Raw genomic sequence first — 12,092 nt, forward strand, 5'->3', positions numbered from 1 at the left:
CTACTGTCCTCTTACCTCTGTTCTTCTGTCCTCCTTCCCTTTAACTATTGCCTGAATGACCTTCTCGGTTTCCTAGCTTCCACACCTACTCCAGGTTAAACAACAAAGCTAATGAATAGAAGCTGGGATCCATGTGTGAGAGACCATGTTCGGTATTAGCCCTTCTGAGCCTGGGTTACCTCACTCAGCATAATTTTCTCCACTTCCACCCAGGCTCATTTATATGCAGATTGAAAATTTTGTTTTTCTTTAAAACTACGTAGAATTCTACTGTATGTGTTTAGCATATTTTCATGATATATTTATGAGTTGATGGACATCTGGGCTAATTTCCGTTCCTAGCTATTGTAAATAGAGTAGTAACGTACATGGGTATACAGCTGTCTCTGTAGTATGATAGTTCTTAGAACCTAAGACTAGAAACAATAGAGTCGCATCATCTGGTAGTTTTATCTCTAGTTTTTTAAGAAATCTCCAGACTGAGAAAGCAAGATGGAACTGAGTTGGAGGAGGCTTCTTCCTTCCTGGCAAGCTTTCAAGTACCAGAAGGTGCTGTGTAGGCTGCTGGGATAGGGTATTCATGATTCTTACCCAGCTGTGTACCCTATAAAGTACAAAACCAATGTTCCAGGAAAATCATGTCACCTTTGCACCAACAGCACAACTATGACAGGGTAACCACTGTGCTCTGACTGGATTTGAAGGCCTGCTCGATGGGAAGGAATTCATGCCTGGTGCTATAATCCCAGTCAGCAGCCCGTACCTAGGGAAGTCATGGACCCAGAAGGGGAAGAACTTACTGTTGCTTTTAACTAAACTGATGCAGAATCAACTCAATTTGTAAACATTTATGTTCATGTCCATAGTCCTAAACTAGACTCAGTCTTAATCAAGAAACCTCTCTTTACAATGACCAATACTGACTAAAGAGGCTCATGGCTTCCCAGTATGATTAGAGTAAGTGCTGGCTACAGGCTCAAGCCCTAAAAAAAGACATTTGTCACATCTCCTCTAATACTCACAGAACATTGAGAAGAGGACCTGGAAGGGATAAAAGAGGCAGGAGCTAGGGAGAAGGGCCGGAAATGCCTGCTTCTAGTCACAGCAAATGCAGCCATCGCTGGCACGGGTCACAGAACTTGCAGCTACTGACCTTGGGCTTGCAGAAGACCATCTGTATTAGCAACCAATCATGGTTAGGTGAGAGGCTAATGGAGTCCCACTCCTTACTGTGAACTATTGGCTGTTAGTAGACAGTGGGAAAGACGAAGTCATCATCTTCACTTGTGGACTCATTGATGAACTCACCAGGTCCCAATGGATAGCTCAAATCCATGGTCAGATGGATGCTCCCGGCTAAACCCTGTGGTTTACAATACAGAACAGACATGAATGTGGGGAAGAGACTTTTAGGGAAGAGGAGGTATAGGAAGGGCAGGAAGGGAGATAAATAATATGAGGTGACAGTATTAAGTATGTTTTATATGCATGTGCGACACAATCAACAAATTTAAGCAATGCAAACAAACATGAAAACCATTAAAGATGATAGGAATGCTAATAACCCCAAACTGATCTGATCACTAGGCCGTGTACACATATCTCACACCGTTACATTGTACATCACAAATAGGGGCTTATGTGATGAGCACAAATTAGATTATTAAACATTTTGAAAACTCACCAAAATAAAAAAAAATAAAAAAAAAAAAACCAAAATGTACACAGAGAGAATGCTGCTGTGGGGATCTGCATACTTGTGTTGTGGTTATCAGTCAATGGGGCACGTTTGGCAAGGTCTTCAACTTCTCCAGGGACCTCCATAGCATCTTCCAGCACTGAAACAGGATTGCAGTTGGGTAATTCACATAGTCTCGCCTCCTAGAGGAAAGCTTTTGTTATTCTGAATATGTTCCAGGTGCTATATCTTGATTGAACACTGTAATTAATCTGTTTTTCTCCATTTTTGAGACAGCACTGTTTTTTTTCAATAACATAGATAAATACATTAATATTGTATTTTTGTTGAAAGATTCATATTATACTCACTTTAAAAATTGGTAAAGTTCTCCAGAAAGGAAACAAAAAGGTTATTTTCTCCAACATTGCTTCAAGGCTTCACCGTACACAAGAGATGAACCTCAGAGAGGAGGGTGAAAGCAGGTGGTGACTTTCAGGAACTGGATCTTCTATTTGGCAGTTTGCGCTGATCATTAAGTCAGTCATAAAACCTCTGCCATGTGTGTTTCGTTGGGAATGGGAGCTCGGTATCACCCTAAAATTCCTTTTTCTTGGTGCAGGGGGTCATTCATGCCTTCTAGGAAGGTGTATTTTCTAATAAAATCAGTAGTGTCAATTGCACCGAATTGTAACATGAACTTCTAAGTGGTCTTATTAATAAAAATAAAATAAAATAAAATAAAAACGGTGCCAGAAATTGGGGCAAATTCTGAAAGATCAGAGAGACAGAACAAGCCACAGACAACCTGACCTCACCAGCTCCTTAGCCGATCCTGTTTCCACGAATCCTCAGACTGAAAGCCTCTGAGTCCTCACCCTTGAGGGTCTCAGATGACCTGTTTAAAAACCTTCCAGGAAATCCTCAGCCCAAGAGCCTCTGAGTCCTCACCCAAAAGGATCTTAGCTGTGTAGCTAGAGTTTTCCTGCCTGGCCCACAGTCAGGACAAATCTCTCTCACCCGCCAGTCCCACAGCCACTCAGACCCAACCAAATAAACACAGAGATTTATATTGCTTACAAACTGTACGGCCATGGCAGGCTTCTTGCTAACTGTTCTTATATCTTAAATTAATCCATTTCCATTAATCTATACCTTGCCACATGGCTCGTGGCTTACCGGCATCTTCACATGCTGTTTGTCATGGTGGTGGCTGGCAGTGTCTCTCTCACTCAGCCTTCCACTTCCCAGCTTTATTCTCCTCCTTGTCCCACCTACACTTCCTGCCTAGCCAATGGCCAATCAGTGTTTTATTTACCAACCAATCAGAGCAACACATTTGCCATACAGAACATCCCACAGCATAGCTGAACTGCTGTTAAAAAGCCTCTAGTTCCTAGTCCTCATGCCTTATATACCTTTCTGCTTCCTGCCATCACTTTCTGGGATTAAAGGTGTGTGTCCTTCCCAAGCAAAGACATGAGCTCTCAAGTGCTGGGATTAAAGGTGTGTGCCACCATGCCAAGCTATGTTCCCAGTGTGGCCTTGAACTCACAGAGGTCCAAATGGATCTCTGCCTCTGAAGAGATAGGATTAAAGGCATGTGTACCACCATCTTCTGGCCTCCATGTCTAATCTAGTGGCTGGCTCTGTCCTCTGACTCCCAGATAAGTTTATTAGGGTACACTATTAGGATACACATTATATTGGGGTGTACAATATATCACACCACACCAAATTAATTTATTTTATATGAGTTTAAGAGAGATTATTCAAGCGATCAAAGTGTTCATGTGCTGTAGGGCAGGAACTAGTCACAGCATTCCTTTACCTACACTGAGTGGTCTACTTTGGTGCCTGCTCTGCTTGTTAAACTCAACACCAAGAGTGGCCATGGTTAGAGACACAGTTCCTAAGATGATGTCCCACCAAAGGAAGCATTTAGGATTCTGACATCCTGTCGCAGAGAGTTTCTCCCCTGCCTGTCACATCATACTGTTCCAGCATGTGCCACTACGAGTTAATCAAACACACTTATTTCAAATGGTACTTCCTCACCCAGCAAGCGGGTTCTCCCTCAACCCATCACACCAAATTACCTCAATAGCTCACACTTTGATCTCTTGTTGAAGAATTCGGATCTCTATTCTTTCTTTCTTTATGGTTTTTCAAGACAAGGTTTCTCTGTGTCTACCTGACTGCCCTGTAAGTCACTCTGTAGACCAGAGTGGCTTGAACTCAGAGACCCACCTGTCTCTGCCTCCTGAGTGCTGGGATTAAAGACATGCACCAGCACTGCCCTGCTTTTTTTTTAACACTGCACAGAATTGAAAACTATTTTCGGCTCTGTGGTATATTATATAAACTACTGCAATGAACCTCACTGTAAACACTGTTACCATGGTGTTTTATTTATCAGCTAATTGTTACACCATAGCATATCATATGTGCTAGGTATTAACAACAAATCACACGATTGTTTTTCTTCCCTCTAGAAATCCAGTTTAGTGAGAGACCAGCATGAGGAGATTCATCCCTGGAAAACACACACACACACACACACACACACACACACACACACACACACACAAATCCTCAAGAATCACTTTGGGTGAAGAAAACATCACAACAATATGATATTGGGTGTTTAATGCTGAGGAACCACTCAGTACTCAGATCTATGCTCCTTCAAGTGAATCCTAAACTCATAAAACTCTAGGGTGTCCTCAAATTGTCCTGATAATGTTAAGCCAACTGAGAAAGGAAATGAAGAAATCAATACTCATTGATCAGGCTTGTTGTTCAGATGTGCATTATTGGCCATGAGCTTTATGTGTATTTACATGTAATATTGGTAATAATGATATTACTGTTATTACTGTTATGCAATCCCCATTTATGGAAAAAAAGAGAATCAGGAGTATTGGCTATTGGCATGTCCAGTAATTGACAGAGCCTGTATTTTGTATAGTTTTGTAAGATCCAAAAGTCTATCCAAAAGATATAGCTCCCACCTGTGACCCTCTTGTTGCCCTGAGTTTCTGATCACTGAGGTTGAGAGAAAATGTAGGAAGCAACTTATCTTCAAATTGAGCATTATAGCTCAGCGTTTATACAGGAGCTCCTAAATCAGTCAGTTCTTCCTTAGAGTCTTGTCTCTGTTACTTGCAAGCTTGGACATGTGATTTCAGTTTGGCTAAAACTCAGACTGCAAAACATGAATACTAAAAATTCACTTCCTTCAAGGAAGTTGTGCAAGAATTACATTTAAAAATATGCACAGAAACACTCCACTCTACATTTAGCATATATATTTACTTAATAAATATCAGCCAAAACACATTTTGTGCAACTGAATATGCCCAGAACTAGAGAAATCTGTTTGGCTTCCTGACAGAATTCAGACATCCAGGAGCTACTCCAAATCTCTATAGGAAAAACCCAGGATTTCCTGAGAATCTGTTAGAATTATGAGCTAACAATATAATCTAGGATTTCGGAGATAGGTCAGAGTAGATGTTTTGTGGACTTGCTAGGTGAACCAAGCATCTTGAAGACTGACAGTACATGAGTCACTTCTGATTTGTCTTGGAGTGCCCATCCCAGACACAGCTCCCCAGACCTGGGAAGTATGAAAGGCCTACTTGAATATCTATTCAAGTCATGAGAACATAAAGGGAATTGCCTTCCATGACTATTCCTTGGTCTAAGAGTATAAATCTGTCCAAATGGTCCAACTGGAAGTTGACAAACTATCCACCATACCCGTAATTGCTTCTCTACTCCTTCCAGAAATCTGGGTAAGGGAATCAGATTCAGATTTAGTCATATGTATTGTGTGGTTACCAGACATATCTGAACATCTAACAGATGTGTGCAGGGCATCCTGGGACCTGGCCATTCTGTGAATGTGATCACATAGAAGCTTAAAATACAAGTTAACTCTTTTGAAAAAGCTATGACCTAACATTTTTTTCATTATTTTACCTCTAATGGGAAATCTGCGAATGTTTCTATAGGAGAAACGTGTAAGATTTGAACAAAATACTTATTTTCGTGTAAATAAAATTGTGTGTGAGAAAGGAGAGTGGGGGTGTACTTTTTTCTGTGGCAGATAGTCTCTTCATTCTTTCTTTTTAAAATGGTTTTTTATAAACTGCTCTGTACTTTGTTCTTATTTTCTGAATTACATGTTCTTGACATTTTTTCATCTTCATATTCTTATTTTACCTTTGCTATTGAACCTACATAGTTACTATTTTGCATATTAACCTATTGTATCAAAATAAACTTTTCATGTTCTCTTGTCTCCTTTAATTTTTATGAGTTTTATTATTTCTATTTTGTCACAACCTATAATTTGTCTACTAACCCTACACAAAAGATGAGCATGTAGTTGTTCAATTATTGCCCAAAGTGATTATCAATGTTGTTACATTTTAAGTAGAAAAATAGTCTTCCTGGTATCTCTGAGGTATGAGCTACAAGTTTAGAAATGTTTATGAGTTTGTTTTATCCCAAGGCTTTTTATTCAAATAACTCAAAGGTTTATAGAGTTGGAAATGCTTGCTGGGGAGCAGGGTATTGTGGAAGAAGACATGTGTATTTCTTAGTGAGCTGCTAATTAGCTTAGTTACCTTAAGCACATAACAACCTCTCTGGGTGTCAGTTTTGTCAACTTTGAAATAAGAGATTGAATTAGATGTTCTAAGTTTCCTTCTAGCTATGCCTGCCAAATGATTCCATTGACTGCAGCTGATTGAAAGATGTCATATAGCATAAAAACTCATACTTGCAGGACTCCATCCTTAAGCAAACCATGCACCTGTGCTTTTTAATGTCTTTTCTGTTTTCACTCTCACTAGAATTCATCTGGAATCATTATAGCAATTAGACACCTATATGCAGAAAGCCATTAGCTCAACTATGCTGATTTTTAGATGCAAAGTTTATTTTGAGAAAAATGCCCAAGGAATCAACAAAACACAGGATTATATCCCAGTATAAAACAGGACATTATTTTGCACACACACACACACACACACACACACACACACACACTAGCCCTAAAGCCATTATCTTATTTAATGGAGAAACAATTTAAGAACATTTTAAAGTCAGAAAGAGCACGTGATTTTCTTTCTTCTATTCAAAGTGTAATAGAAGTTATTTACTAAAGATATTTAACAAGAGAACTCAATTAAAAGCATATGATAGAGAGAAAAGAAGTAAAGCCACCTGTGTTATCAGGTGATATGAGAGCATACTGAGAAACTTGTGCAGAATCAATGATCATCACAAGTCAGACAATGAGAGACTTCAACAAGCAGAAGGATAAGGAATTAACAGAAAAAACCAACAGCTTTCGTATACACAAAAGTAAATGGCAAGAGAATAGAACGGCAGGGGAACGCTCATTTATAATAGCAATAAGAAGATAGTATTTAACATTAAATTTAGCAAGGGGAGGTGTATCTGCAGTTAAAGCACTTCCCAGGTAAGAGAGAGAGAGCAGGAGCTTGATTTCCAGAACCCACTCGAATTCTGAGCAGGATGTGGCACGGGCAAAGGCACCCCAGGAGCAAGCTGGCCGCCAGACTAGCTAGACTGACAAGCTATCAGCTGCATTGAGAGACCTTGCCACCATGAGCGAGGTGAAAGAGCTTTTTCCATCAACCTCAGACCTCCACAGGTATGTATTTAAACGTTAAAAATCACCTCACCCTTATATATGTGTTCCTATACATACATGCACCTATATTCACACTACACACACAAGCTGGCTAGAAATAAGCTAGAAACAAGCTAAAGCTGGACATTTGTAAGTAAGAATAAGCCTCTGTGTGATTTATTTGGGAGCTGGGTGGCAGACCCCCAGAAGAGAAAAGAGATAAAGACTAAAGACAAAACAACAACAGTACCATAAACTAAATATGCTTTCTGTAAACTCTCTACAATTAAAAAAACACAACATTGACAGATAAAAGACAACAGACCAGTGGAGCAGAAGAGAATGTCCAAGATCAGGCCTGTCCTCAAGGGAAATATACTGTATGATGAAGGCGGCATCTCAAACACCTGAGGTAAAGGTCAAGTTGTTAATAGCTGATGCTTCCTCACCATGAGAAGAGTTACACAAAATAGATTAGGGATTTGAACTTAAAAAAGAAAGAAAGAAAGAAAGCATAAAGTCTGCCGGGCAGTGGTGGCGCATGCCCTTAATCCCAGCACTCGGGAGGCAGAGCCAGGTGGATCTCCATGAGTTCGAGGTCAGCCTGGGATACCAAGTGAGTCCCAGGAAAGGCACAAAGCCACACAGAGAAACCCTGTCTCAAAAGCAGAACAAAAAACAAAAAAAGAAAGAAAGCATAAAATTCACCTCACTCCTCAGTCCTCTCTTCAATTTTTCCCATCACTTTTCTTTTTTAACTTCATGTAATCCTTTTTAAGACCTACTGATGCACTAAGTCAACTTAACCCTTCCTGAATGCTCATGCCTGTAGAACCATCTATGGGATCATTGTCAGCATCTCAAGGACTGAATCCCTGAAGAAATGTGACTGTCTTCTCCAGCAGTCATCAGCTGCTCCACAGATAGGGGTGGGTCTTCATGAGCCCCTTCCCATCAGTGCTGAGGTTTGGGCTGCCCTGAGCTTATGTAGGTCTCCAGGGGCAATCTCTGCCATAGACATGTGTGAAACAGTGCTGTCATGTCTAACAAGTACTATTTCACTGAAGATGTGGACTCCTTCTGGCTCTTGGAAGAAGGCATGTGATACTGAATCCCCTTCAGAGCTGGGCTCGCTACAGTCTCTCATTCTCTGCACATTGACTAGCTGTGGTTCTCTGTATTAATCTTCACTGACTGCAAAAAATGCTTCAAATAAATACAAGAAGAAAACTCACTTCCCTTTGAAACTTGTAAAGAATGGCTAGGAAATGACTCAAAATTCAAAAGAAGTACAAAGTAAAACTGATTAAATAAAGATTAAAAACTATTTGCAAGAGTAAAAAATCATAGACAAGGTCAAAGGACAACTGAAAACCTGGAGAAAGGAGTTTCAGCAGGTGTCACAAAGAAAAGATTAATGCTCCAAATACACAGAGAACTCTTAAAGGGTCAACATTCTAAACACACAGAGAACTCCTGTTTAGGGGAATATGATTCAAAATCTAACACAGAAAAAATGGGAAGGACATAAACAGCTCATACATGTTACAAGATATCTCCAATATACATAAGATATCAAAATACTTACACTTAGAGAACCCCAGTCTAGCCAGTCGTAGGATATGCTGAAGAGGTGGGGGCAGGAGGGACACAAAAATAGCAAGCTGAAATGAAACAAAATGTATGTCCTTCCTGACGTCACAAAGAACAAATGTTCAGAAAGACAATCTGTTTTCAAAAGTAGAGACTTCACACCTTCATCCATTTCATAAATGGATGTAATTTGTATAATTTTGGAGCAAAAACAGCCTTTTCATAATGAAGTGAACAATGAATTTTCCTTTCAATGCAACAGCTCCACTTCTAGGAACCTATATTGAAAAAACACTTTCAACATACAAAATTGCATACAAATAAGTTTGTAAGTTAAAGCACCAAATATAAATGCAAACTATCAACAACAGTTTAGCTGCCCATACAAATGATTAAATTTTGACATATGTGTACAATGAAGTGTTAAAAATATAGCGATTTATGAATTGATATGATTCATAAATAAAACACTTATTTTTTATATGGATAGTGTAAAAATGAGTAATATAGTACCTTTCATGAAACAAGAAGAAGCCATAAACAAACAAGCATGTATTTACTTATTTGGACATACAATTCAATACAAAGATAAACCAAAAGCTGTAGCTATTATTCAAGTGGATAATGGCATGAGTTACTTGGAATGATTGTCTGATATTGTATTTCCCCATTACTCCTATGATTAAATACATAGTAATATTTCACATAAGCTTTACCTAAAACCTCTAAAATAAATTAGAATTCTGTTATTAAAGACAAGGATATAAATGTGGAACTGTGCTATCTAATTTAAACATATAGATGATAGATGATAAATAGATAGACAGATTATGCACTGATCATAGATAAATTATAAATAGTTAGATGGTAAGAAGAAAGAATATTAGGAAGATAAATAGATAACAAACATTCATATATGGCATATATACATGGTAGGTGATAGTGGATTGAAAATACATTCATGTACACAAATATGGATGCCAGATGATAGATGATGAATTGATTGTTTGTAAATAAATAATAGATAATGGCTATATAGATATCTTAGTTTGCTCTCTGTTGCCATGATGAACAGCAAAGACAGCTTGGGGGATTTAGAGAGAAGAAATGGGTGGGAGAAATGTAATTATATTACACTTTCAAAAGTAAACAAAAATATATGTGTGCATCTGTTGATATTGATTGTTCCTACTGACAAACATTTTATAAGGAAAAAAACAACAACTTGAGGAGGAAAGCACTTACGTCAGCTTGCAGGTGAGTCCGCCACTGAAGGAAGCCAAAGCAAGAACTCAAGGCAGGAACTTGGAGGCAGGAACTAAAGCAGAGACCATGGAGGAATACTGCTTACTGTCTTGCTCTGCATGGCTTATTCTGCTTTACTTATACAGCCCAAAACAACCTGCCTAGAGGTGGTACTGTTCACAGTGGGCAGAATTCTCCCATGTTAATCATTATTTTAAAAAAAAAAAGTGCTTTACAGACAGGTCCACAGGGCAATTTGATGGAAACAATTTCTCAACTGAAGTTTTTTCTTCCTTGGTAACTGTATTATCTGTCAAGTTAACAGCACAGTAGTAGACAGATAAATGATAGTTGACAGACATATAGGAAATAGACAAATGGATGAATGATGATAGATTAAAAAATTATTGAAAGACAGATGATGAATATAGAATCATCCAAATCACCAATCTTAAACCAAAAAGAGATCAACAGCCTAAATAGACCTATAACAAGTGAGAAGATGGAGCTAGTAATTAAAAGAACTTCCAACTAAAAATCTTCCAGGCCCTGTTCACAGCAGAATTCTAGCATGGTTTTTGAATGATATTTTCCAGTTAAAGCAGGTAAGAATCACTAGATATGCCGTTGATTCCAAAGTTAAGAGAAGATGCACAAGAGCCTGGAACATTTTATAGAACTAGAAATCAGAAAATCCCCAGAAAAAATATAGGGGGTTGTGGAAAGAGCTGGCAATATGAAAAGTCTTTTAATAACCAAAACTGAATAATTTAAATAAAAATAATGACATCATCTGTTTGATTGAATTTTTTTAGAGACAGGGTTTTTCTGTGTAACTCTGTCCTGGAGCTTGCTCTGTAGACCATACTGGTCTCAAACTCACAGAGTTCTGCCTTCTTCTGGTTCCCAAGTGCTGGGATGAAAGGTGCATGCCACCCACCACTGCCTGCAACAGCATTAGATTTTTAACTCATAGAATAAAATAATTTTACAAGTCCACAAACAAAAGAATCAATAAATATTCAGAGGAAAGGAAAGTACTAGTTAATAAGTATAGACAGTAAATATGACATCACTATAGAAGATAAGATGAACTGGATAAACTAATTAGTGGTGTAAGTTTAGATAGAAGCAGGTTTTAAGTCTCAGAAAGAATTAACTTTTCAAGTGAAGAAACCTGAAAATAACACTGTGAGAATTACTAAATTTGACATTACCAGTAATGAGTCATAACAATATCATGAAGTTCTTGATAGGATATATTGAATACTACAAGTTATTTGTGTTATATTCTCAACAAAAATGCATAAACTCATTACAATCATGAGGGAAAATCAAATTCAACTTGATGGCCATTTGGCAAAATAATTTCTGAGTTCTCTTCAAATGAGGCAAGGTTTTAATGGACAAGAAAGCCCATGGCTAGTCATATTTTAGAATTGAGAAGTAAAAACAGTTAAAATACTTAACTGATACAGAAAAAAAGACACCATATCATGACATGAGTTTAATTAGTATATCAATATTAATTTCTTGGATTTTATAAGTATTGTGTAATACATCATCAGGAGAAGCAGCTAACTATGCAGTCCCAATCGATGTCCATGAGTCTATGTACTTAAATCAGAAGAACAGTAAATTCATATCTAGAATCCAAGCTCTTCTCATGGCCTTCATTCTGTCTTGTTGACCTTGAGCCATCTTTCCAGGGTCACTAATATCCTCCAAGGTAGTTCCTTGGTTCTGTTTTCCTTACCAGAGTCTTCCGTGGAAAATATCAGCCATGTTGCATCCCTTCTTTCTTTAAACTCATCCAGTAGCTCTACTGTCATGGAGGAAAGTCAAAGTCCTATCAAAGGCTTCCATTCCGCAGACTGATGCCATTTGCTACATTTCTTCATTTAA

At 38.3% G+C, this 12,092-nt stretch overlaps 1 long non-coding RNA gene across 1 annotated transcript; it reads right to left on the bottom strand.

Moving 5' to 3' along the window:
• Positions 1 to 1,160: 1,160 nt before the first annotated feature.
• LOC131895925 (uncharacterized) lies at positions 1,161 to 9,029 on the bottom strand. Its single transcript, XR_009375321.1, has 3 exons — positions 8,938 to 9,029; positions 1,758 to 1,881; positions 1,161 to 1,363 (listed from the first exon to the last, which is right to left on the bottom strand). It is a non-coding gene; the product is annotated as an uncharacterized LOC131895925 (long non-coding RNA).
• Between the last annotated feature and the right edge of the window lie 3,063 nt (positions 9,030 to 12,092).

Source organism: Peromyscus eremicus, chromosome 19 (assembly GCF_949786415.1).
Source record: "Peromyscus eremicus chromosome 19, PerEre_H2_v1, whole genome shotgun sequence".
Taxonomy (NCBI): Eukaryota; Metazoa; Chordata; class Mammalia; order Rodentia; family Cricetidae; genus Peromyscus; species Peromyscus eremicus.